Raw genomic sequence first — 24,094 nt, 5'->3', positions numbered from 1 at the left:
AGACAGGGTGGTGGTGTCACTATATCCAAGGTCCTTGTCGACGTCAGACATGTGGTTTCTCCAGCTCAGCTTTTCTTTTTTTACAAATGAGAGATGATGTTAGTGAGCTTTAGAGGTGTAGTTGCCTCCCTGCTGCCACTGCTATGCTTACCTACCTGCTTCCTGACACTGCATATTTAACAGTGAAACATGAGGATGGAATCATTCTGAAATTGTAAAAGTGTCTAGGTGTTAAGCTGTTTTTTAAGGTTCCATACCAATCATTTAGTCTTAACTAGACTTGCTCATTATTGTAAATGTTTCGGTACCTCCCAAGCTGATGATAAATTGAAACAGGTGGAGTTGAAACACCACAGACCAGCGATACTACAGATCACAGAGGACTGTCATCTGCTTGACATAAGACCTCCTGCACAAACCAGCCTTTTTTAAATAACCAAGATACCTCTAATAGCCATTTATGTTTATCCACTCTACATGTTTGTCAGCCCTCAAAACTACTCCTGTATGTACACTACAATGTACATTTGACAAAGTGCAAAAGTTCCACTGACTGGTTACAGAACGGTTCGCGCCAGTTAACGCGGCACCTTGATCAGCTAGGAAACACAACTACGTTGAGTGGGAACTAACCACAGTGCAAAAGAAAAAAGAGTAAAGTACTTGGTCCCAAAAAGTGCCGTACCATGCAGTGGAAGAAGCCGTCTGCTACCTCAGAGATCACAGTTCAATCCAACAAATTAGATCATAAAGCAATAATAAGCTATTATTCTAAGCTTCCTGCATGTATAGACACAACTTGATATGCAGGCTTGAGCTTCTCAGCATCTCTTTCTGTAAAATGCACATGCTTTTTGTTGCACACATGCTCAATAGATACACATGTAGATAGAAACACAGACACCCAGACACACACACACACACACACACACACACACACACACACACACACACACACACACACACACACACACACACACACACACACACACACACACACACACACACACACACACACACACACACACACACACACACACACACACACACACACACACACACACACACACACACACACACACACACACACACACACACACACACAGATGTTAACACAGAGGGTGTCAGAGGGTTGATGTGGTCCAGGCTGTGTGGAACAAAGGCAGATTTGGTTGCACCCCTCCTCCTTGCCACATACGACCTGCCGGGGGGATTATTTCAGAGCGGTTACGGGATGGAAGATTTGGGGAGCAGACATGCACCTCCCAATCCCCAGCAGACACCCCTCTGAGATGAGGGTCCCGGCTCTGGTGACACGGAGAGCTACAACGCTACAAAAGGTGTTGCTACATCCGCCCCCAGTCTTTAACACACTGGCAGAACAAGACAAAAACAAAGTGAGCAGCGCAGCAGGAGCACAGAATGCGTATACAAATAAGCTGTTGTGAGAACGAGCCATCCAACAACATGTCTCAGCGGAAAACAGGGGCAATTTCCAGGTGGATGTCATTTTTGTCTTTATTTATATCATTATGCTTTTTCTCAGACACTCAGACACTCATGCCATTTTCTCTATTTTAGCTCATAACTGTCTAATTGCCTATGGCATCAATCTCCCCGATTACAGCTATGCGCTACAGCTGCTCCCATTATGAGCTATACATCATTACCTCTGGAAGAATGGGAGATCCTATTTGGAGCATGACATCCCATACTCTAAGACGTTCAGGGATCAGGCCTGTGTGTATGCTGTATGTGCGTGTGAGAAAGTCTCAGATGCGGCCTGACAACAAGTTTAATATATGCATACTGTAGAGTGTATTATTCAGAGGCACGGTAAATGAAGATGACATTTAGACATTTGTAATTCTCCATCAGTGCAGCAGACGTTAGAACAATGCCCTGTGGGCGGAAACCCCAGAAGCCCTTTCAGCGAGGTGATACACGTTGTACAGTATAATTACCCAGATACCCGGTACACTTGCTTTTTCTGTCGCCCTCTCTTTGTCTGCATGTCAGATATGTCATCCTTCTTTTAGCAGAACAGACATGTCAATTAGATTGAGATTTCATTTTGTGTGAGTACATTACTTGTACAGCTCATAAGAGTCATATCTTTTCACAATTTGTGGCAAATTTGACAGATTTTTTTAAAACAAAAAATATTCTTAAAGAAGCCCTGGGGTTTTCCCTTTGTAGTGTGTTCTATAGCGTTGTGTGCATGTAAATGGTCTGCAAAGGCTAAAATTTCAATGTTCTCTCCCAAACAACCCCCCCCCCCCTGAAACACCTCCATTTGACTCCTTTGTTTACATAACATAGTGACATCACTACGTAACACTTTTGCTTCTATTTTGCTAGCACTCCAACACATTGTACGTGGGCTAAGGGGCGGGACATCTCTAAGTGTCCAATGTTTGAACATTAAAGCATGTCTCAGTACATGCAAATAGGAACCTGAAATGAGCATAATAGAGCAAAGGAGCATACACTTTTCACTGACGTTTACTTTAAACTATGTGCATCAAGGCGAAATCGCAAAAACGGCAAAGCTCAAGTGTCATTCAAAGTAATACAAAAAAAGACAATAAATGGTGAAATTAAAATCATATTTTTACCAGTGCTTCATCACTGTAAACAAACACAAACAGAAGGGCTTTTTTGAAACATCAAAAGTATTGATCCTTATCTATTAATGAAAGTACTTTAAAATGAATGATTGGTTAATGATCTGGCCATATTTGTGGTTACTGAACATGTTATGATAAATGAAGGGGTCCCAGAGTTAGAAATGTATGACTTATAGACCTGGACAGCACCACAAGAAGAGACACTTTGTTTACAGGACACAGATGATGGTGGCGAAGAGTGAACCAAACAGTGACAATACAGCTGAAAGACGCTAAGCACCCATCGAGCTTTGGGGAGAGTTAGGTGTGGCTCCTTCAATAGGAAACATATAACGTACATGTGACCAAAGAAAAGGAAATGATAACCGTTAAGCTGTGAGAGAGAGAAAATAAATGACATAGATGTACCGAGCTGGCAGCATTCAGGTTTTGGGGTCTTAATCTAACGTAGGCAGAACAGCCAAGTCTTCATAAGGGCTCTTTTCATGAGACTGTGGGCCCTGGTGCTTTCTAAGGCCTGGGGTGCAGGGACAGCCCCCCACCTCCCTCCCTCGCTCATTCTACCCCCACCCAGACCCTAGTCATCCTCCTTCCACCCCTTTGTAGGTCTTTTCCACTTTGATTTCATGTTTGCCCATCTCATGGCTCGGAGACCGGGCAGGCAGAGGCATTCCACAAAAGACCCCATGAGACGGCGCTGCCCCCTCCACTTCCTGCACACTCACACCGATACACGTAACAACACACAGTCTGTATATATGTGTAGGTAAATGTGTGTTTGGACGTGAATATTCAACACCAAACATGCACACACACCCTACAACCAAACGTGCACACCCTACCTACCCAAACCCCTTTTTTCCACTCCCACCCAAAGAAAGAAAAGCTTGTGCCACAAAAAACGGCTGCATTCCGTTTCTCTTTCTGTGTTAGGTGTGTTCAGGGGATTCCGTGGGGCGGTTAAAATCTCATCTTCCTATTTTTGTCACCTGCATATCGTCTTTGGATTTCGGTTCTACGAGAAATCCAACAAACCCAACGTCGTCAAAATGCTCAGGCTGATGACGAACCGAGAAGAAGAAACCATACGGGGGTCCCCTCAGCTGTTCCTCCCCCAAACAGGCTGTGAGCCCGTCTTTGGTAGGGGGTCCCGGGGTGTTCCCCTGAGGAGCCCCAGAGCTCTGGGTGTTAGTGTTGCCACTGGGGCTTTATAGACTCCCTACTGAGAGCATCTCCTTAGAACAGACAATGGGAGGCATTTATCCCCTGGGTGACCGTGCTGACCCCCTAAACTCACTCCCCTAAATCCGCCGGGCATGGACTGGCGGCTCCTTTCACGGAGCCTTTCACAAGGCCTCACAAAGGCGCCGTGGCCCATGGGCAAGCCTTCTCAGTACTGCATCACTTATACACATGCGAGATAAAGAATGGTGTGTAGAGGTAAGCAAGTTCTTCCATAGAGCTAAAGGTTTGGTTCGGAATGTAAAGAGTATCAATGCTCGTTTCTGAGTTTGGTTTTAGGGCGTTTTTGCAACATTTTCAAGTTTCTTTATTGTGAATTAGCAAGACAGTAGCAGAGGGACAACGGGAACTCCATCAGTCAATAGGAGCCTACGACGCACCGACGCACACAAGAGAATCAAACTTCCCTTCAGAGGAGGAATAAAAACATTTTCTATTTCCAGCCTCTGCGTCCTTTTCTCATCCTCGGTGCTCTTCCCATCCCCAACCCATGTTCGCTCTTTTCAAACTCATCTCCCTCTTTTCAGCCTCACTTCCTTTCCCAGTTTGTGTTGTTGTTGCCCCCCCCCCCCCCCACCCACCTACCCATTCCTCCTCTGTCTTTCACTCAGCACTTTTAATTCAACCCGCTTTTTACTCCCCTCAGCGTAGAGGCACCATTTCAATTGGGGGGTGTGTGTGTGTGTGTGTGTGTGTGTGTGTGTGTGTGTGTGTGTGTGTGTGTGTGTGTTTTTGTCTATACGATTTGGTGTGTGTTTTTGTCTATACGATTTGATGCGTGTCTGACTGGGACTATGTTAGTTAATGTGTGTGTATGTGTGTGAACTAGGGGAGGGGCAAAAAAGGGAGAGGAAGAAAAAGAGGTTAATATATGTGTGTATTTTTGTGAGAGGCAGTGTGAGCAAGAGGGTTTTTTGCATGTGTGTGTGTCTGTGCATGCGTGTCTTTGTGCGTGTGATGGAGATTGAGTATAGGGGTTTACCCCCCCCCCCCCTTTAGTTTATGCGTGTATCCTTTTGGGGACCCCCGCTTCAAGGAAGAGGCTTCCTTTCATGCTTTTTTTTGCATTCCAATGCATCCTATACACTCCGTAATACCCCGTTAAATGCGGAGAAAATAGGCCGATTGGAAGGAGTGAGTGATAGACGTCTCTGTTCTTCAGATTTCACATTCTTTCTCTCGGTTCCTATTTATTGGCATTTTTTCAGCTTTGAGAAAGAGAAAATCACTTTGTTTGAGAATGCAGCGTGGAGAAAGAACCCCCACATCTCAAGGCCTGCTAACCCAATGGCAGATCAGATGGAATTATCTGACACATATTGTAGAAAATAACTACACCATATTCAATATTTTAGGAATGTTTTTTCTGTATATTGGATTTTTACCATCAAATGTATGTCATACTTTCACAATGGACAATATTTCTATGGTTTCATATAAAACCCAGAGGTGAACACGCCCAGAATATCAGTCACATTCCATCATGGCACCGGAGAACGGTGTTTTATGATGGCCTTGCACCTTCATCTTCTTCACTGTTGCCAGGGATGTTTAAAGCCCCCAAGGTGGCACCAATTCATTTCTATCAAAGATGCTCGCTCAGCACGGGAGCCAAAAGTTTTATCTCTTCGTGATTTACTATCCTGCTGTGTGGCCCATTACAGCATGTGACTTTCAAGGCAAAAGGGATTTTTATTGGACTGGAGCAATGTTTTCTCGGAGGCTTCCAAACACACATAACACTAAACAAATTGTAAATGAATAAATAGTTGTAAAAAATCATTCTACTTTTTTCTAAAGGTTTAGGAAGTGCTACATTTATAAACAGTAACCAGAGTGGGTTTGTTCAGCACGTCATGTGTTTAAAATGAAATGTAAAACAAAAAACTATTCGAACAACCCATTATGTGTTGTGAAAAGTCTGCCAAATTATGACCTGGGGGAAACTCCAATTCTGACATACAGTAGATTCAACATCTGAAACCCTGAAAAGAAGTACTGTGTGTAAATGTTTATGCTTAACATGCCATTTTAAAAAGGAGTTTGACTTTATCCTGTTATTGTTAGCTTTAGGGTTAACCATAGCCCTAAGCAGCAGAACCCTTTCACAAGCTAACTTTCATTTCCAGTCAATGAAAAGTGGGAGAACAACATAGGACGATTAGCTTTTCTCGTATATCAAAGTAAACAGGCGGGATCAGATCTGTTTTGAATGAGAGCAAAGTCCCTCATGTTTCGTTTGAACGTATGTTATGTTATTTCTCCAATGGTCTCAGAAAGGTTGGAGAGACATAACATGTGGTTAGGTCAGACAAACCGCGGAACACGCTACTCTAAACAAAACACTGCCATGAGAACAAGCTGCCACACGATGGTGGCCACATGGGCACTTGTAAACATGGAGAACATGCCCCTAAACGCTGACTTGTTAACTTCATCAACTTTTAGGAGTAAATAAACACACAGGCTTGCCAACATTTCAGTTTGTTTTTAGACATCCCTTGGAAAAAGAAAAACTACAAATAGGGTTCAGTTTGCAGCATTGGCATATTCTCAGAGAGGAAAATGTTGCCGGCTATTGGAGGGAAAATAAGAAAAATACTAAAAAGAAAGAGAAAAATAAATCAGGTTAAGTTTCTCCACTTCCTTTTAAAAACCAATAACAGGCAGTGTCAAAGAAAGCTGCCTTTCAAACTTTATCCCAATTTCAACAACATTTAACCTTAAAGGTTACCGTCATTTAGCTGGTGACTTTGAGGTTAGCCTTTATAACAAACAGAGCAGAAGATCGGTCGAGATTCTCAAAGACCATATCAAGGTGCAGGTCGGCAGCGGTGTGTGCTTTGCCCTGACCTATGAGTTGTGTTTATCGTTTCTCCACATGTACGGCTTTGCCTGTGTGTGTGAGCCATGCCCTAACCCGACCTGGGGGTAAAAGGCACACGGGGGTCAAGTATGCCGGGAGTGCAGAATATGTGGAGCAGGTTGTTTCGCAAAGTCTCGGTGGGTGCGGCGGGACAGCAGGCAGGTGGGGAGTCAAAGGGTTAAACTAGAACAGGTTGGTAAGAGTGCAGGCATGGTATGTGCCACAGTTGGTACTGAATTGCAAGTGTGCAAAGTCAAAGGGGTCGGTCAGTTCTGCATGAGCGTGTGTGGCAGCGCATTACTGCACGGCAAAAGGTCAGGGTTAAAAGCACACGGGTGTTTTAACCCTGGGAAACGTTCGCCCTTATGTCTAATCAAGATTTTCCCAAAAATGCAAGCATATGTCACTCTGTTTCATCTTCTGATACACAGAGTATTTATGTATGATTTGTCATCATCCAGTTTCAAGCATGCCCTTCTTTAAGTGGGAGTATTTCACTTTTTTTTTTTTAAACAAACCTTATGGTAAGAGGTATCAGCTAATGAAGCACACGGGCCTGCTGAGCTCACGACTAAATCAAATATCCTCATCATGTGAACAAGTAGTGACGGTCATTTCCCCAACTCTCCGGGGCCTACGCACGTTGATGCTGCAGGCCTGACACAATGTCCATCGCTGCTGCACATATATCATCAAGTCCCTTCTAACGGGGGTCTGCCTAGAGGAGCCCCTGAGTGGAATTTGTGCATTAACAATCATTTTCCACATTTCTCTCAAAAAACGGCACGCCTCTCTCCCAGAATCCCCGAGACACTCAATATATTCGTACAAAAGCTTGTTTTATTACCCGCTTCATGTCATCGACATTTCACACTAACCAGAAGGATCGGGCTCCAGTAGGTTCTGAGCCACTCGCTTTCCCAGGAAAAAAAACGTGAGTCTTTCGATGTGAGCCAGCCACGGGGAGAACAGTGGGAGTAGGTGGAGGCTGCATTCTTTCGTTTTGGTTTCAGCTTCTGCCTATAAATCTTTGGTAAATGAATCTCAGGCACAGGCCCATCCCTCTGTGCTTTTGTGTTAGAGGCACATTAGAGACCGGATGGGTGGACACTTTCAAAGCTGCTAAGGTGAATTGGCGATGAAGCTAACCCTAACCCTCACTCAAGCCCTTATCAATAGCAACTATTTGCACTGCAATTCTTCCTTAAATTCCTTTCAGGCATCGTGTAACAGCCATTGGTATTGAATGTTCTGTGTGTAAATGCATTTTAGCCAAGGGTTCCTGAAGGAAAAGTCTTATTTTCTATCCTTTCCCCTTGGTAAGATGAGAATGTAGGTGAAGGGGGTGAATGAGCTCTCTTTCCTCCCCTTGTAAAATCACATTTCCCCTCCTACTTGAAAGGATTTCTCACATTTCCGGAAGCAATGGCACACATGCAGGCACACCGACAATTACACAGTCACTCACACACTAACACACACCATGAAGGTTAGGTACTTTTTTTTAGATATACTAATAACAGACCAACATTGTACACTCAGATCTTCAAAGGAACTCAAGAGGAGAAGAGAATGAGAAGCCCATTGAGAGCTTTTGGCACATTTGAACCCACTCAGCCTGTAAGAGAACACTTCAATATTTACAAATTGGAGTGAAACTGCATGCAGCACGAGGCCAAAGCCAATTCACTTCAGCAAACAAAGTCTGAGAGAGGGGAGTTAATTTACAGGCAAAGAATGCAATAAATAAAAACAGCTTTTACAGTGTCTTTTTACAGGCTCGTAAAGAAGGTAAAGTTTACTTTCTTTATCTTTAAATGTGAACTTAACAGAATTGTACCCATTGAAACGGTAATGGATGCTTTATTGCTATCTTAAAAAGGCTTTGTTGATTCATTTCAAACGGTATAGATGAGACAGTTTCCAACAGTAAACTAGCAGGGGTTTTTTGCGCTAAAGAGGTTTGTGGTTTATTGTTGCTTTTGTCTGATCAGTGATTTTAATTTTTTAAAAGAAGGCATATTTATGTTGCTATGTTGTGTTCCAAGTGGTGGCTGAACTTCATTGCCAGTTCATTCAGCTACAGGAAATTAAAGCACTCATTTAGACCACATTGAGGCCTATATCACGCTTACAACTGGCATCATAAAGCTGTCTTCGATGACACTCATATTTCATATTCTGTAGCAGATGATATAAATGCAACTGGAGCATCTCAAGAATTTTGGTATGGCCGTATTTCATTCAGGAAACAATGTCCTCACTGAGCTCAGCTGCCACTTAGGCTCCTGGGGTTTCCATGGAGCCAGAAGGGGCTGCATCCGTTTAAGAATACAACGGTCTTTATTTAGCAAGATAGAGATCGTATAATACATCATGAAATATTTCATATCCTATATATATAATAGCTGTAATGATAGAGACAACATGGCCGCAGACACTTTAGGATTGTTGCCAGATCAATAAGAGTTGATCACACATGTTCAATTATTATTCTGCTCTGCTTATTGATGGTTGAGGGCGTTTTGCTACATATGTTACTCTAGTTTTTGGAAAATAAAGTCTCTCTCTCACCACACCTTATACTAAGCAATCCTCTCACTTGATACCCATTGTTTGGATCAAACAAATGTGGCGCACACACACACACACACACACACACACACACACACACACACACACACACACACACACACACACACACACACACACACACACACACACACACACACACACACACACACACACACACACACACACACACACACACACACACACACACTTCTCTTATCTGATTGTGTGATCAACTGTCCACCGTAACTTCCATCTTGTCTGTTTCTCGATAATTCGAACATCGTAAAATAACCAACATTCAAACACAGCCTCTCTCTCACCCATACATTAGCCACAGCTCCATTTCCCTGGCCGATTACAGATCATTGCGGTAAACAACACTGCTTGCCTCCAAGGGAAAAAACGATACGAGTCATAAAAGGTGATCAAATGCAAATAAAAACTACCGGTGCCTGAAAACACAAACAAGGGAAGCGTATTGTCCCCTGCAGGGAGCGGTGCTAATGCAATAAACTGCGCTAGTCATTTTAGGCAACTTTCCCAAACTCATAACAGACTATGCTGCCGGTAATGACTTTCAGCTTCATTTTTAAAAGCGGATCATGTTTAATTGTTAAAGTTAATTTAAATGTAAAGCTATACGAGGGCTAGCCGGGAGCGTGAAGCCACACTGTGTCGTAGCTGGAGGCGGGGCCCGCAGCTTGTGAGGAGGTAACGGCAAACCACAGACTGAGCCTGAAAAGAACTCCTCGAGTACCAGCATCAATTACCACCATTACTGCACATTACCCAGGCCCTCACTCTCTTCCTGTGTGTGTGTTTCCTTGCATTCACATGAGCGGAGCACACCACCGCACCTCAGGCTACCCAGGGGAGGGTGTGTATGTGTGTACAAAAGTGTGAGGGGAGAAAATGCACAAACTCCAGCATACACATGCTCATTCTTGTGTGTGTGTGTGTGTTTGTGCGCATGTGTGTGTGTGTCGCCAGGTAATATATCATCTCAGCTTGAATAGACCCCCAAGCCAGAAGTTAATGAAGTGAAATGAGACTTATTAGCCAAAAAGCTTTAATGTCACCGACAGGCGAACGTGGGGAAATAAAGACAGTCGGGAATTATTGATGACAACAGAGACTGAGGTGCACAAAGGGAGTGTGCACATAGGCCCAGCACACATTGCACATTGTGTATACCTACGGATAAACCTCAACTTGAGCACTTTTCCCTTGAAATGCAGCGAGTTGCTCTGCCTTATTGTAAAGGGTTCATGCCGTGTCAAACATTGATTATGCCGGGTGAGTCAATCTCTTTGTTTTTGTGCAGTGAATTAACCCAAGAGTTGACACTATCATATGATCCACGGGGTGCACATTTCTCAATGGCTTTAGCTTTAGAGTGAGCATGCAGCCTGCGTCATTGAAGCCAGGTAATGTTCAGACTAATTGGACAGGAATGACCAGTTATCAGGCTGATTACTGCCATTCCTCATCAGGTAATGGCGGCTCAACGGGGGACCAGCTCTGTCTGACGTGCAGCACATGATTGAGAGTTCTGCCGTTGGCGGGGTGGGGGGGCTTCAGTGCCTGCTGGCAGGGGCTTTTCTGGGGTCAGCCAGCGAACAAGGACGCATTGCTCATCACTGTCAGAGATGTGGAGGGAGCCCTGATATTTGGAGTGTGTAGAAGATGCCAGATTTTGAGAGCCTGGCAATTGAAACCGTTGTAGGGATGTGTTTTGTGTGCACTTGTCAAAAAGTTGTTGACCGTGCGGGTTCATAAGCAGCAATTCTTCCGCTGCCGTTCCCTTTGAATAGTAAGGGCGGCAACAGATGAAGATAAATTAAAAGATCGGGTTCCACTCCCCACCACACTCAGACCCCAGGGCTGACCCTGTGCTCTAAAGATGCTTTGAAGCCTGATACATCTGGTTGCCTTTGACTGAGGGCTCACAGAGAGACAGAGGTGTCCAGGTTGGACTAAGCAAATCCTTCACTGTTCTTCGCCCTTTCTTCAGCCTGGGCCTTAACCCTACATTGACCCTACTGGTGTTTGCTTAAGGGGTCATCAAGACTGAGCCACTTGTTCCACCAAAGGCCAGAGACCTGAAGACCCCAGGGTACCATGCTATACTCTGAGCAGGCCAATCAAGGTCTTGGTTTTAGATCATGAAGTCAGGGCATGCTGGATGGGGAATTAGAGTTGACAGCCTCATGGATTGTATCAGACTGGACACTGATGACATGTTTGACACTGTTATAAACAGAAACTAATATATAAATGATTCACAATGAGGGTTTACTGGGTGTTCTTTAATCTAGACCAAGATTTATAGCCTAAACAAAAGAGGGAGGTTGGCCTTTTCTTAGTCCAAACAAAGTGATAAACCACCTTTCAAATTCAGTTGTTCTGCCCCATGGCTCAGCTCTCTCTTTGGCCTGTAAAAGCAATTCCATTTAATACAGAAAATGAAATAAAACACATTTCAGAAACCGGAGGACTAGGATTCACTGTATTTTTTCCCAGCGCCATTTTTTCCCATTCAAAAGGACTGTTTCAAGCCAAAAGCCAAGCCTTGACTTTAGCGCACCAACTTCCCATTATAATAAATGATTCAGGTGCACTCACAAATAACTCACTTAGTGGCAGAAATTGGGCGTAGAGCTGACCTAGATTTATGTCGACCATTCCTCCTCCATTTCTTCAGGAAGTAGAGAGGGGAATGTGAACAAGATGGAATGTGATGTTAGCAAAGCCACAGAGAAGGGTGTGAGGTAAAAAGTGAAGAGTTGCTGTGAAGAAACGTGCAAGGACAGGAGCGCATTTGGGAATGTTGGAAGATTTGGTTTGTGTCTTAGCAGTCTGTCTCAAATGTGGCCTTTGATCATGTATCATTATGGACTTAAAGCTGAATTATTGGGCATTTATCAGTCTTCAAAAGCTGGTATAAATCCATCCATCCATTTGTTTCTGTAATTCCTGATCTGTATTCAGGGACATGGTTGTCAGTCATAGGGTTAACACGCGATGCATGACAATTTATTGAAGGTTATGCTTAAAACAAACTAGGTTGTACAACATGTGGTCCAACCACACCTGAAGGTGGGACGTTTATATATCTATTCCAAATGGCAATACTCAAAGATGGGCTGAAAATCCTGCCATTATAGAGAAGGGCAAGACACCACACCACTATAAATGATGAAAACAACTAAGAACTTTGGACAATCTTTCCTAAATGGCATTTATAGATGTACACCTGATTGTACACAACACAGAGGGTAGTAATTGTCTTAAGAATATTGAAAATAAAGAGAAGTTAATATACGGCTTTCTTTCTCACCTTCGGATATCTGGCCAGTCACTATTGGCGCATTTCCACTGCAGCGGGTAGCCCCGTTTAAGCGTCCTTAATCGTCCTCAAGCGGCCAGGCCAGTTTTTGGTGGCCTTTCCATATAGCGTAGCACCGGCTAGCGGGTACTTTTTCCCTCTTTTTCCGGCCTCATAAAATCGTGGTTCTATCAGGCCAGGGCCAAGGCCGAACTAGTGACGTCAACACTCTCGACTGCTGATTGGTCAGAGAGAATCGTCACAAGATCGCGCGCGAGATCATCCCTAGCGTCGCATATATATCTAGAAGCAAGCTTGCAGCATTTTTATACACAGCATTTTTGTAAACGGAGGAGCTACAAAAATGGCAACGTCAAAGAAAAGCACACCGTGGTCGACCGAGGAGGTGACGACGTTCCTACATCTCATTGGGGATGATAAAATCCAGCGGGAGCTCGACGGAACAACAAAGCCGATCGCCCGCCTACACTGCGTTGCTACCCCAGGTCCTAAACTGTAATGGAAATGCGCCACTGCCTCGGACGGCCAGCGAGGCAGCCCGAGGCCTGAGCGAGGACGCTTAGGGACGCTTAAACGGGGCTACCCCGCTGCAGTGGAAATGTGCCATAAGTGGAGTTGGCATGATGTTCGGATGATATGTTTTGTGTACTTGTATCACCAAGCTAACACCAGCACAAAAAGCAAGGTCAGCAAACCCAAAACTAAGCAGATAGCACCAGTGTATACAATCAAAGCTTTATCTACCTCTCAACAATGTAACTGCCCTCTTATCACAGAGGACAGAGGGGATAGTAGGAGGGACCTTTTAGTGTCCAGCAATGGTGTAGGTTCAGTTTTATGGCCTTGCTGTCTCCGTCTCTCGGGCTCACTATTGACCACTGTAGCTTGCAGGCAGTATGATTGTTGGGAGTGGCAGGGCAGGGGTTACATTGACAAGAGTGTGTGAAATAGCAACCATGCATGAAGCAGATAAAATAGGATGTACCTGATCATTCGGATAATAAAGGTTGTTTCTGCTCAGCGTCAATTGTTTGATTTAGTGACACATTGTTTGAATAAGTCAGATCCCTTAACTGGTGCTAATTAGTCAATACGTTTGAATTGTGTGGTAATGGATTGTCGCCTGTTCATAAATCATTGTAGATGTTGTTGGGTTTTGGGCTCCAAGTTAAGGATTGGGATTACATAGAATACAAAGATAATACATGAATAAATAAAAAAGGCAATCAAAGATAAAGTAATTGTTGGTTGCAACCCTGGTTTTTAAATTGGTGTTGAGTCTTTAAATGTGACATTTTGATTTGCAATTATTCCTATGCAAAGATGTTCATGATTTCAGTCATGAGTGTGTATGGGAGTAATAGGGGGTGGGGTTGGTGTCTGGGAGTAAAAATGCCTAAATGTCAAATTGCTCCTGGCTGACATGGGACAAGAGAATAGTGGCGATAGTCTGTGTAAGCTTGTGTGAGCATTGAAGGAAGGGGGATGCTTAGTTCTCTGTGGACCTCTGGGACCAGGGAGGCTGGAGATAAGCCACCTAGCATCAGCACCCTTCATTTGGTTTCCCCCTGCTCATGTCAAACCACTGGGGTCCCCTGTACTGATAACCCCTGGCAGGAGGAAAACCTTTTATGTTGCCTGTCTGAGCCGTTTTACTATGCCACACACACACACATTCATTCATTCATGCCATTGCAAATGTGGGAAACCAATCTTATGAAGCCTTTTTGACTACTATTCCTGCAAAAAAACACCAGCTCTGTCACGATTGTCATGTTATGTCACGTTTGTAGTTTTGTCTGTGTTGGTGTTTTTCTTGTCTTTGGGTTTCCTGTCTTATTGTGTAAAGTGTTCACCCCCGTTTCCTGCCTGTCTGCTTTCTGTCTGTTTCCCTCCCTGATTACCCGATTGTGTTCACCTGTTGTCCTTGTGTTTCTCCTCCCCTGCCCAGCTGTGTCTTGTTCTGTGATTACCCTTCTGTGTATTTAGTCTAGTCTTCCCCTGTGTTCCATGTCGGTTCATTGTTTCCCCTCCATGTTATGCCACGGTCTGTGTTCCTTGTGCTGCTTGTTTATTGGATATTTTGGATTCTGCCTTGTTTTTGCCACAGCTTTATTATTTAATAAAGCTCGCTTTTCGCTATTCTGCATTTGAGTCCTACCTGCTTCACCCATTCGTAACAGAATGAACCGACCAAATTTGGACTCAGCCGATTTCAATGTTTTGGCCCCACAGGCGGAATGTCTTGGGTATTCTCTGGAGTAAATTTTTTACACCAAGAAAAACACCAACACAGACAAAACTACAAACGTGACATAACATGACAATCGTGACAAGCTCAGTGCATAAATCCTCGCAGACAGACAGAGGGAGTAGGTGGTGTGAAACAGTAGCTAAGGAGAGAGCTTGGCCTGAGGCTGAGGGTCAGAGTTCTCCTGAGGTCATTCACAGCTAAATTGACTAGCAGAGACGGAGAAAGGGAGGGTGAGAGCGGGAGTCTGAACGAGAGAGACAGGGAGACAACCTCCAGGGCCATTGATACGGCCCCCAGGTCTCTTTGATCTGTCGCTGCTAGCTTCCTGAAGTAAACACAGGCTAATTGTCTGGATCAGGTTGAGATGCTTATCTGCGTTCGCCTGTCTGTTCCCTCCAACGCTTCGATACGTTTCTGCAGCGATACAGAGGAAGCCGAGCTCGTCGGTCCCGATCAGATTCCTGGAGGTACTAATGGGTACAGCCAACATTTAACTGCCTCAATCCACCCGATGCATCGCTAAGTCCAGGCCACGTTTGACCCCCCGCATATCTCTTGACCTTTTAATCCAGCAAGCGCCTCACAATTAATGCAAACCTGATAAAGAACACGCTATAAATGCTTCTTAAAAACCCATTTAATTGTGCTCCAAACTTATCTTTTAATTGTCTGGTTAGTTTGTTTATAAAAAGAAGTTAGCTTTGTTCCTGAAGTTTTATTTTCACTTGAAGATCAACCTTTATCTTGTACCGGGGTTGTTACTTGTATTTTGTCAACCGTGTCGCATTGTCTTGAACGTTTTATTATCTCTTTTGATACCTTTTTTGCTGCCTTGCCTTTTGAAGTACCGTAACAGCTTTTTGTAATTTAGACAATAGTGAATAGAGATGAAGGGCAAGAACATAAAGAGAGACAGAATATTAAGGTAGAACGAGGAAGACATTTATATTCAGAGCTTTGAAGTTTTGGCAGACATGAGGTAGTGACTTGGAGGCAGGGATGACAATATTCTCCTTTTGAACTCCCTAGCATAAATATCGGTGCTGATGTTGTAATGGGATTTTCCTCATGACCCTCCTCTCACACAGACCTTCCAGAAAGCCCTTCATGTGGATTCTGTTTCCCCTCCTCTGCACCCTGAGCCCACGGAGATCAGACACCGGGGGTCTCCGGGGGGAAATAGCTCATTCTGTGATGACGCTACTCATTGCAAGCCTGATTGGGTTTAGTGGTGCCTGGGGGGGGAATGAGGCCAGATAGTAAAGATATATCAATATATCATGGCTACCGGGGCTACTGGAAACATCATTGCCTTGATCTTGGAAGAACTGGTTTCATGCAGATGGTTGCTGAGGGTCGTGTCACTGAAACATATTTATGGTAGCAGTTGAATGAAGATGGTTGTATTTGTACACATTTTGAGCCTTCCTCTCTTCACTTGATATTGTTTTTAATAATCTTTTGCATTTATGGGAATGGAGCTCATAGAGTTCATTCAATTTCGAGTGCAGCTAAGGCAACAGCCCTTCAATACGGGTGGTTATGTTCAGTATGCAATAAAGAGTAATGGAAAAAGCCAATGTGATTTAAACAGCCGAGGGTGGGATTTCTCTGTTTTGTCGCAGCGTGCCCAAATTGGATTGATCTAAAATCCAATCAAGCTATATTTATAAAAGGTTGTATTTTATATATCTATTTTACAATCACACATACAATCTAATTTCCATCACACACTCAGCGGCCTTTAACAGAGCAGATTCATTGTTTATTTATGATTTTCTCTTTCGAAATTGTTGGAAGAAGTAGCACGTAGCGCAAGGAAACAGGTGTGGCAGGTACATATTGGCTTATTCAGCATGTATACAAGCGGGCATTTCAGTGTATGCCATTTGTTTCTACATCATTTGTATGCTAGTGTGTGTTAAACAGAGATACAGGCGGCATCATGGACCAGTTTTCTATCTAGTGGCTGCATCATTCTCACCTCGGGCGCAGGACTCCACTCTGTCACTCAGGGTGACACATGGAGAGGCAGCCCCCTGCCCGTGGCGTACAGAGGGGATCACCGCCCTGTCACTGTCTGTCACTCCGGCTTTGTCCCGTCATGCCCCCGCGCTGGCAGGTTGAGCGAGAAGGGGAGGCCCGTCATGAGCAGTGACAGACTGACAGGTGACAGGTGAAGCCAGCCCGACAGCGTGTGCCACAGACACTCCAACATTCATACATAACCCAGTGTGGTTCGATATGTGTGTGTGAATGTGTGCCTGCATACAAACACATGCAGCCGGCTTGTTTAACACCACTGGGATGGGATTACAAGGTCCTTCTGTGGGTCAAAATGCCGCCCTCTGAGACCTGTTGTGTTCTTAAACTGCTCTGGCATCAGTCAGAATGGTAAGAAGTAGATATTCGCTGTAAAAAAAATTGCATAGTTTTAGATGCATAATGGCCAGGGCTCTGCCTAGTCTTCTCTCTCCTATCGCTCCACCACTTGAATAAACATCACCTCAGTCATAGCTGCAGTTTCTCCCCAGGCTGAAAATCCATCTCGACACATCGCCTCCAGCACAAGAAAAATAAAAAATGTTTCTGAATGCACACACTGAATCAGTTGACTGCTTATGGGAGATTAACTTCTTTTTTAAGTTAAAATGATCAGTGTTTTCATGGCACTTTTTGGCTACTTAGTTACTTTATAAACATGATCTGCTTTTTCATGTGGTGTGTCTAAATCTGAATGATGTAGAAAATTGTTACCACTCATATTTCTGGTCTAGATATGGCTCTTGATGCTGGGACAAGAGACTGTTAGCTTAGCTTAGCATAAAGACCGAATATAAGAGAGAAAAACAGCTAGCATTATTTCATTCAAAATTAAAGCATCTAAACATCTCAATTGCACGATATCACTTTTGTTTTAAGTTTAAAAAGGGACATATTTTTACAAGAATGTTTGTGCTGTAGGCTACTGTTTCTTCCTTTTAGACTCTTAGCATCTAAGCTAACTATTTACTGACCACAGCTTCAGACGTGTAATATATCAATCTTCTGTAACTCTTATTACTGATAACGTTCCTTTACGAAAACTTCACCACATTTACCTTTGCAGTCACTTGATGTTGACTGGTAAGAGAGAGAATGTAACTGTAGGGCCTACATCAGGACTCACAACAGATCTAGTTACAAAGAGAAATATATTCAAACTTTGCTAATGAAATATACACCGATACACTATAGCCTCCACTGTATGTAAAAACTTCGGCCCACATATTCTCAAAGAGTTTTGCATGCAAGCAAATTCACAAGTTTATACACACACAGCAGAATATCATCTTTTGATTGCAGCCTACCCTCCTGCAGTTAAAGCAGATCCACTGCAAAGATGCTGCTGATGCTGTCAGATCTAAGGAAGGACTGAAAGGGTGTGTATGTATTTGATGCTGGAATAAATTGTAGCTTATATTCAATTTTTCATACAAACACTACAAGGAACCAAGACAAATATCTAGTTTTTTATTATTAAACTAGGTATTTATTAGCACAGCTATATAAATCTTTTGTTCTCTTTTAAAATCAGTTTTCTCAGTAATGATGTTGAATAACTGCTGAGAAAATACAATGAGACATCAGGTTATTTCAGCGTAACTGAATTACAGCCAACATATGTGCGCAGTCCAATATCGGATTAGATTTACAGCTCTCTTTGTCACGCGATTGACTTTTAATGGCCATTATTGCTGCCGGTTGAGGTCCCAAATCGAGCATTAGACCTTCATCGTGCCTTGAATCTAACCCGTGCCAGAGGTTGCACCCAAATAATTCCATTTGACCTAAATCTCCCATTCCATTACCCAACATTCCCTGTGGGGACAGTAGAGGTCCCCCAACACTTGACCTCTGACCCCAGCCTCCATCAGGAGAGAAGCAAATAACAGTGAGGGAGGTTTTATAGGCACCCAGGCTATCTGAACTGCCTCGATTTGTGTCTCAGAGGAGAAATACAGTCATTATGATGCCCTATGAGGGTCTGCTCTCAAATGTGATTTAGTTCTTATTACCTTCAGTCATATTGCGTGAGGCAGAATTCGTCTTCCTGCAGCAAAGCCATAAAAAACACGGTAGAATTCCGAATTTGTCTGGGCATTTTAGAATTTTTCAGAATTTAATGAAAACCGAGAGATTTACAGCACTACGACTGCTCAGATACTGGTCAAGCCATGTCAGTGTGTCAAAGACCAATATAATAATCTATTATTTAGTGTGCCATCAATCAGTATTGTCCTTTCTTCTCCTTCAATGTAGGTTTCTGGTCTTGGTTTCGTGGTTTTACTATTCCTTTCATAAATCGTCAGTAAGTATTATGAATTATTTTTTGTATCCACAATCAAAAGATATGAAAATATATTCACTTAATTACTTATAATATCAGGGAGTCATTAGATATTTGCACAGTACTTCTGTGTTGTGATGTGATGCTTGTTACAGAATCTTTTATTTTTATTTTTTGAAAACCACCTCGGAGGAACGAAATAGGGCAGGCATACAGTATTAGAACAAAAACAGACTTAAACATACACAAGAGCTGTTCCTTTGGGGCTCTGAGAGAAGCAGCACTTGTGAAGTCACTCAGAGCCAGAAACGGCAATGGCACACTTTCAGAGCAGCTGCAAAAAACAGCTTTGGTAAACAGCAAGGTATGAGTAAATAACAACTCTTATTTGGTGCTTTGGTGGCTTGTGTCAATGTATGACAAAGAGAGATAGGCAGCGAGAGGAATGATACATGGTGATTACTGTTGGAAATAATATTTAACTTAATTTGTCAAATGTACTTTTCTTTAACTGGGTATGCGTCAATGTGATTTAATTGTCTTGCTAATATAATGAAACGGCTGACCTATCATTGACTTTAGGTGGAAAACATTTGTTCTGTTGGTTCTATTGGCTCAAGGAAAAATTACATCGCACCCAGGAGTGTAAGATACTCTTCTAAATAAAACAATGTACAATCCCCGACAAGTACTTTTCAAGATAAGTGACTAAACTGACCTGTTAAGCCCCAAGCCTGTTTTTCAGGTCTTGGTTCGAAAATGACATTCACAGAACAAATGACTATATCTTCACTTTTAAAAAGGGGTAAATTCATAATATTTGTTCTCAAAGCAATGATACACCTGTGTATGTAAGTTGGATGTAGAAAAGTCAGAATCAATATAGATGTTTTTATTTTAAAGTAAATTGAACATAGTAAAACAAATTAAATTATAGTGTCCATCCAAAACAAATTATTGACACCTCCTTTGAACCATTAGAGCCAATAGAATCTGTGGAATCTCAGCTTTAAATCTGATATCTTGTTTTTGCAGATCCGATAAGTAATAAAGTATTTCTACCGTGAGTTCTGTGCTAAGTGCGTAAGCATTTTTTCTCTCAAGGCTAATTCAGAGCCTTTGTTATTACCCTTGTGTTTTGTTTAGCTAAAAATTGTTGATATTGTCTGATAGCTGAGTTTCTTCCCGTTAAGTGGGTATGACACATTCATAGTTTGTTAAATGTTAAGAAGCCCTCACACGCTGTTTCTTGCAAGATGTTGCGTTTTGCCCCGGTACCGGGGGCATGGGGCTTAACTCGTTAAAGATCTCCTATTATACTATTTTTAGGCATATATTATGGGTATCAGATACATAAAAATATATAAAAAACATATCTGTGATGTGTTTTTACCAACAGAAAAATACCAAACGGATGCATTTTAGACATCCCTCATATCCCTCTATTTTTTTTATTTTATTTTTATTTATCCTTTATTTATCCAGGAATGTCCCATTGAGATACAAGATCTCTTCTTCCAGGGAGTCCTGACCAACACGGCACACAACAAGTTTCAACATAAAACAAAGGCATTAAACAAAAAAAACATACAATTCAAATATAAATACAGAAGGCCATTTGTGCAGTGGCAAGAAGCATAATCACATCAGCAATAGCATCAGGTAAAACAGTTACATGTTTCATGAAGGGCTAATCGTAGCATACCTTTAAAAGCATTTACAGTAGGAAGTGCGTCTAGACAAAGTTTTACTTGCAGCGTATTCCATAAAAAGGGAGCATAGTGGGAGAATGCAGCTTTACCAAGCTCTGACTGCATCAAAGGAACATTTAAAAGCATCCCATTTGCTGCTCATCTAGTATTAAAAAAGCAAGTATAAAATGACAGAAGTCTGGAGATATATAAGGGCAGCTTACCTAGCAATGACTTAAGGATAAAAATCAACATGTGTGATTGTCTTCTTTGGTACAGAGAGGACCATCCTAAGGACTGATACAAAGTGCAGTGGTGGGTGCGAGAGCCTGCACCCGTTACAAAACGTATAGCAGTATGGTACGCAGAGTCCAGCTTTTTAAGCAGGGAGGAAGAAGCATGCATATAGATCACATCGCCATAGTCTAATACAGACAGAAAGGAACTCTGCACAATTCTCTTCCTGGCTTCAGACGGGAAACATTTCCTTAAACGAAAGAAAAAGCCCAGTTTAGGTCTAAGTTTTCTCAGTAGGTTCCCAATATGAACATCAACGGCCATCTTTTCATCAATCCATATGCCCAGATATTTGTAGGATGCTACTTTGTCAAGGCATGTCTCAGCCCAGTTAGAGAATGGCTGATTCTCTGCTGGCTCAAATGCTTCTTTTCTTGCAGGTTTACTACAAGGTGAGTACCTTTTTTTATTTCCTGCCTTTTTACACATACTCTCTCCAGTACAGGTTAGCTCTGAGTGCTAACGATGCTTGCTAATGTTAACAAAGACTAGATCAGCTCCGTTGTACCCCCGTTTTTAGAGATTTGGGTACAGAGAAAAAGAGTGTTTTATTTTCAGACACTTTGTGAGTTCCCTGGCACACCGGGGACACATGTATAAAAGACATCAAAAAGTGCATTTTGCATAATAGGACACCTTTAAAACAACATTAAGGAAAGTCTACATTCACTGTACTTTTTTGGATATCTTTGTATAATCATTAAAAGAAACGTATTTGTGGCTAGAGGAGGATAGCCAAAATGTGTCTCATAATATGGTTGTGGCTCAGACAGATCAACAGACCGAATAGCTCCGCTGATCCACAGGGACCCTCCCGCCTCATGCTCAAATTCTGACTCAAATATCTGGCAACAACAAGTAATCCTCTCTCAAGTCTAGTTTCCTGCACTATTGCAGAAAGTAAGTAATACACTTTAAACTATATTTACATAAGCGCTCACATCAAACTTTTAAATGAAAGAATTAGTAGTTTTAGTACAATAGCTGTGGAATAAAGTCCAGGTACAAAGGAATGGAGGATGTAAGAAACAAGAGAGAAGGAGGGAAAAGAGGTATGTTTTCACCGTTCATTGAGTCCATGGCAGGCCTGTGGGATTGGGGAGGATATGAGAGGAGCAGCACTTGAAAGCCCAGCCCAGAGTTTAAGATGTTCAGAGGGAGTTATTGGTCGCCCGCTCTTCCTCTCCCCTCCCTTCTCCTCCTCTGCTTCCCCCTGTCTTTTTGGGCTCAGGGCCTACAGACTCTTTCTTCTTCTCTCATCCCTCAGAGCCATAACATGCATGACAGGTACAAGAGAAAAGACAGACTGCCGAGGTGTAAAGAGAGGAAGAAGAGGGGAGAAATGCAGGGGAGGAATACAGGTGAGATGGAATTACTCCAGACAAAATGAGAAAGGGAAGGTATGATAAGGAGTCAATGTGTCTTTTGGGGTGGCGTTTCTGGGTAGGAAGTTTCAGCTTACATGCAGGTCTGTTTCGTACAAATAGAAAACAAAAAAACTGTCCTTTAATGGTAATGGTCTATATTGCCAAAGGTAAAGATCACCTGACAAAAACAGATTCCAGATTCCAACTTCCTTATAGGGTCCTTCTTTATTGCAAAACTGTTTGATAGGGTTGATATCAGAAATGTATTTCTAAATGGACCCAACCCATGTGCACTGTAGAATTGTCGTGTTGAAAATAAGGAAGGGACTCATCCAGAGTTTGTGTTTGTTTTATGTCCCTTCATTCCAACTAAGGGTCCTCCTTACCTATGTTGCAAATGTATTATCTTTTCAATTTACACACGGCATCTATTGCACGTCTGTCCGTCCTGGAAGAGGGATCCCTCCTCTGTTGCTCTCCCTGAGGTTTCTCCCATTTCCCCTTTAAACTGTGGGATTTCTCCGGAAGTATTTCCTTGTACGATGTGAGGGTCTTAGGACAGAGGGTCTAAGGACAGAGGGTCTAAGGACAGAGGGTCTAAGGACAGAGGGTGTCGTATTGTCATACTGATATTCTGTACAAACTGTGAAGTCCACTGAGACAAATGTAATATTTGTGATATTGGGCTATATAAATAAACATTGATTGATTGATTACAGATGTGCGACCATACACTGCTGGCCATATAATGGAAGTGCCTTCCAATAAAGGAACTAATGAAGCAGAAGACCGGCTATGAAGCAGAAGATCGGCTGAATTTAAGCGTACTAAAGTCTGTGCTTGAGAGTTATTTCTAAAATCAAGCCAACAAATCTGTTTAATCCATGCTTACTAAATGTCCCCTAAAGTATATATATTGCAAAAGAAGGGTTGGTTATAATCCTTGAAAGAAATGATTCAATGTTCTCATAAGGACTTGTTAAATTGAAAATATGAACCCTATTTATCAAGTAAGGCAAGTATTTGGTAAAGAACAGGTGAATAGTTTTCCTTTTCAGAGCAACTTTATGTTAAGATTTAAGATTCATTCATTCTGAAATGCATCCACATATGATTCAAATGTATTAGCCCCTTTGAAAAAGGTTTATCTCAAAAAGTTATTTTTTGTTCGGCTCGTCCATTCCCAATCCAAGTCTTGATGAAGTTCATGTGTTTGGTGGTAGACACAACAGTGCTGTTTTAAGTTTGTAAGGGTGAGTTATTGCTTTCCTTTTTGCGTCGTATAACATTGATTTGCATGACAGGCCTGTAATCGCCGATAGGGTCACTGGAAGGGGATTTAAAGAAAGAGTGCTCTTCGTTAAAGATAATAAATATTGCTAACAAAAGATGTTAGTAGGAATGACGGAGGGTAAGAGATTTGTTTTCCATCTCAATGCCACGTTTGTCTTCTTTCAAAAACCTCCTTCTTTCTGAGGGTAACTGAATAAAGTA

The sequence above is a fragment of the Pseudochaenichthys georgianus genome, chromosome 19 (genome assembly GCF_902827115.2).
Source record: "Pseudochaenichthys georgianus chromosome 19, fPseGeo1.2, whole genome shotgun sequence".
In the NCBI taxonomy this organism is placed as follows: domain Eukaryota; kingdom Metazoa; phylum Chordata; class Actinopteri; order Perciformes; family Channichthyidae; genus Pseudochaenichthys; species Pseudochaenichthys georgianus.
This window is presented reverse-complemented; position numbering follows the sequence as displayed.